Source organism: Geospiza fortis, unplaced genomic scaffold, assembly GCF_000277835.1.
Source record: "Geospiza fortis unplaced genomic scaffold, GeoFor_1.0 scaffold58, whole genome shotgun sequence".
Taxonomy (NCBI): Eukaryota; Metazoa; Chordata; class Aves; order Passeriformes; family Thraupidae; genus Geospiza; species Geospiza fortis.
Window position 1 is genome coordinate 4,447,290 of NW_005054359.1, and position 4,570 is coordinate 4,451,859.

The following is a 4,570-nucleotide window of genomic DNA, read 5'->3' on the forward strand; positions in this document are numbered from 1 at the left end:
GTAATTAATTATAAAATAAATTATCATTTTAATGGAGGTAGAAGGACAGCAAGACATAAACCACACTGGAATTTTTGCCCAGCTTTTCAAAGAGAGTTGGATAACAAGAAACAACTTACAATTTCCTTCTTTTTTACCGTGGCTGTTACAATCTCATTGAAGAGTATAGAAGCATAACCCTTATTCTTATGAAGTTAATTTAAAATGAAAGCATGAAAAAGTGAATGGAGAGTCCACATGATACAAAAAAATGAATTTTTTAAAGACGTTCTTGACATAAATCTCATATAACCCTGCAGTAAATATTGATATTGAGATGATAATTCAGGCGTAGTTTTTAAGATCACAGCTGGTTAAAACTGTTAAGGGTTAGAAATCATGATGAGCTTAACAGCATAAGTTGTTGATAGGAGAAATAGGAAGTCAGCTGTTCTTTCTGTAGCAAAACCCAAAAAACAAAGCAAAAAAGAGGCAATATGGATTTTCAGTTGTAGTTATTTTTTGAGAAAAATTACATCACACCATTCAAAATTTTAGGTGTAGTTTCGGAGCTATTGACAGAAACCACCTCAACATCTCTGACTGCCATCGAATAAACTGTAGTTTCTCTGTATATCCTTTCAAATGGCCTTGCAGGTAATCTAATGAAAATTCTGGATAATAATTTTTGTTGAATAATTGAAATGAAATGGGGTAAAATAAAACTGAGGTTTAATGCAATCTTCTCTGAAGTGAAAAATATATCAATGAAAAATCTCAGTAAAGCTAAACACAGTGAAGGATGAAATACTACTGGGCATTCAGTTTGAGAGAAGCTTTGATTCATAAAGATTCATCTTTCAGTTCTCAAAATGTTACAAGTTTGGAGAATAGAACTATTCAAACTGTGTAATAGAAGGTCTCAAGCAATCACAAGGAGTGTTAAAATAGCAGAAGTATTTTCAAGACTATTGTACATTGGGAAAAAAAAAAGAAATAAAAATTACAGAGGACCATAATATTTTTGCTCTACCTGCAATCTTCCTTTCTGTATATATAAAATTAAACAGCTTGCTAGTGCTAGAGTGGCCACTAGATGTCAACAAAGTCTAGTAATATGACCCTTGAGTTTAGCTTTCAAATGATGTGCGAAGCAATAGAGTTGAAGCTATCTTTGTTCCACACATTTATATTGATATATGCTCCCGTAAATGTGTACTACATGGCTCCATACAAAACGCAATCCAATCCAGTCCAAAATCCAATCTACTTTGTGTAGTGGCAGAATGGCAATAATCCACACACACCAACACTTCCAAGTTTACACAGGCACATGCAGCTAATCATGTTGTAAATATAAGTTTTGAGGTATAAGCTAAGCCTCCAGCAGGTGTCAAAATAAGCTGATCTTCCTTTCCTGGGTAACTAGTGAACCATACTCCATGCTCACATTCAACTGGGAAAAGGCTTGAATAATTATTTCTCTTCCCACTTTAAGATCTGTGCAATTTTATGCAACAAAAGTAATTGAGAAGAGATTTGCTATGACCTACATACTGTATGCAAATGGACATTTTCAGTTTCCATCCTTCTTTCTTGGGCACCTTGTCTCTTTATGACACATTTATGTGTCTCCAAGAGACAGAACTGAAGCTTATTTTTATTTCTGTACTAATCGGGGAAACTGGAAGGAAGAGAAATAGAATATTCCTCATAAGAAGAGGAAAAAAAAAAGCTGAGCAGTCCTTCATTCTGACAGGAAAGGGGAAGCTCAAACTTACATTGCTGAGAACTAGAAAATTAATGACCCTTTTTCTCTTTGAAGTTCATTGACCTAAATATCAAAATGAACAAACACTCTGATGACAATCTCTCACTCACAGCTGCCCCAATTTAAATCATAACAAACCACTCCAGATCCACCTGATACTAACAGATGACGCATGTGTTTATCAACTAAAATAAGGAGGACACAAAGACTACCCGGTACCTGTCCTATTTCCCTCCGCTTTTTTATGACTTCTTTTTAAATCATGGAGATTATGAACAAAATTATTCCATCCTATAACAGACTGAATTAAAGACTGGCAGATTTTCCTATCTGAAACTCCAAGTATTTTTTATAAGCACTTTTAACCCTGCGGTTACTAAATAAAAAAAAAAACTAGAAGAATTTTGTAATACTTCTAAACTCATTCTGGCATTATGATTCTGGTAGTCAACCAAGTATTCACACCACAGCTGTTTCAAAGAAAAGCTGAGTAGAAATTCTGGGATTGAAATTGTCTAAATGCTATCAATTCTGTTCAAAAATTTAATGGTATGTTATGCTTTATTTTAATTGTGAAAATATTAACATATCCATGCTTTATATTTACTACCAAAGAGCTCAGTCCTCAGTTTTCAAAGACAACTAGGAATGATAGGCTGTGTAAACAAAAGTGCATATGCAACTTTCAAACAGTGAAGGAAAATGTGGGTCATAGATTTCTTTCTTTCTGGACTTTGGAATAGTGAGATATGGTTGATATCAGATGAACTTCAGATGAGTACACTTCAGAGGAAACTCCTCTCCTATTTCCTGAGCTGTTTCAGCTATTCTGACTAATAAGATTTCTTTGGAGCAGCAACACATTAAAGTATAGAAGAATCCTCACAAGTCTAGGGCAGTTATCAGGAAAAGACATCCCATAACCTAGAAGAGACAAAACAAGAAAATTGCTTCAAATCTACTGAGTGACCAGTTTGTTTTCCTCTATCTTAATAATTGTTGGTGAAGCTTAAAACCAAGTAAGTCTCACTAATCTATTATAGCTTTTAAACCTCTCCACAGAGCCCAACAGTATTCAGTTATCTGTCCAAAGTTATTTTAGCTATGATCATCATAACATAAAAGACAGCCACATTGACTCACTTCTCCCCTACTGCTCTGAGCTCACACTATGAGGTCTTTGCTCTCTGGTCCATTTCATCTGTGTTGAAGTAAAAACAAGCAACACTCTTTATGCTCCCCCCTTCAGACAGAATGATTTTTACTGTCACACTACTGATAGGCATTCAGAGGACACTTCCATGTTTCAAATTAATTCAAAGCATTAGATTTTGAAAGCTTGGACTAAAATGTCTAAGACAAAAAAAAACCCCAAAACTACAATTTGGAGCCTCCTCAGTTACGAACACAATTAATTTAGTAACAAGGTGTTCTTTAAGGAGCTCAAACTACTTTGTGGGGCTTTGGGTTTTCTCTGTCTCCAGAAGATGTAGTTTCATGAAAGTTGTACCTTAAGACTACAGGCACCAAAAGTTATTAAAAAAAAAAAAAGTTACACTAGCATGAAGTAAAATATCTCCAATATAAAGGAATTTGGAATTTCTCACTGCATTGCATTTACTTTAGCAACCTTGAGGGTGAGGGTTTCAATAACAAATATATAAGCAGTTTCTCACAATACACGTTGATTCCAGACAAGATAACACTGAAAATTATGGCACAAGACACTTCCTTCCCTAAAAGGAAATTGGAAAATGTGACAGAGATGAAGAAAATAAAAATAAACCCAAGAAAAACAAACAAACATCCCCAAAAGCCTCTTAAAAGTGAACAGTAGAAAGAATAAACCTATTTAAGCACCTCAAAGATGATGACAGGGACTGGAGGAAGAGAAAAGGAAGCAGTCATGAAAAGCAGTGGTTATTGCAGCAGCTCGTATTTTCTAAAGAGGACGTTTATCCCTTTCATGACAATCCTATGAATGGAGGGGGTTACCATCAGCACCTTCTACCGCTGGTACTTGTACTCCTATGCCAGAAGAAGACTTTTGTTCTTGCCAAATGGAAGGGGAAACCTGTCAGTAATGTAGGTTCTGCTTCAGAGGCAGCTATAACACCCAGAAAAGAAGGCCAACTTGTTGGCCTGAAATTCAGTTGGTCTTAACTCTTCCATTGTAACACAGCTGATCAGAGCTCTGGAAGACCATGAAAGGAAGATCCATTGATATACAAACATACATATTTGTAAATATATTTATTGCATAAATATATATACATATATATATATACACACATACTTATATTTTTCCAGTAACCCATGTCATTGGAGCAAAGACCTTACATAATGTTGATAAATTTACACTCCAAGGCATAATTTCCATCTTCAAACAGTCACAGAAAAAAATCACTGTTCTGTTATATATGTTTACACACAGGAGAAAAAACAGAGTGGCTTAAAAATTCCCTGCTACATCCATAAGAAGGGCTAAGCTCTGTAAATTCTGTCTGCTGTTTAATTGCCTCTCTCTAAATCACTAGACTGTATGTGATTTTTCCCTCGCTGTATGTAATTTCTGGATGGCCAAGGCTGGCAGATCAGCTTTCATTTTTATATGTGCTGACAATTTTATGTATGCACGTGTGCATATCAGTAAACCTATAAAGTAATTAGGACAAAGACATTATTATTTTAATTATATTGTAAAAGGCTAATTTTATAGTCATGTAAAACTGCTGGATTTCTCCAACAGCCATTCAGCATTGCATAATCCCTAGCAATTAGTTTCATCAGGCAATAAATCTTTCAGGAAAAAAATGGTAC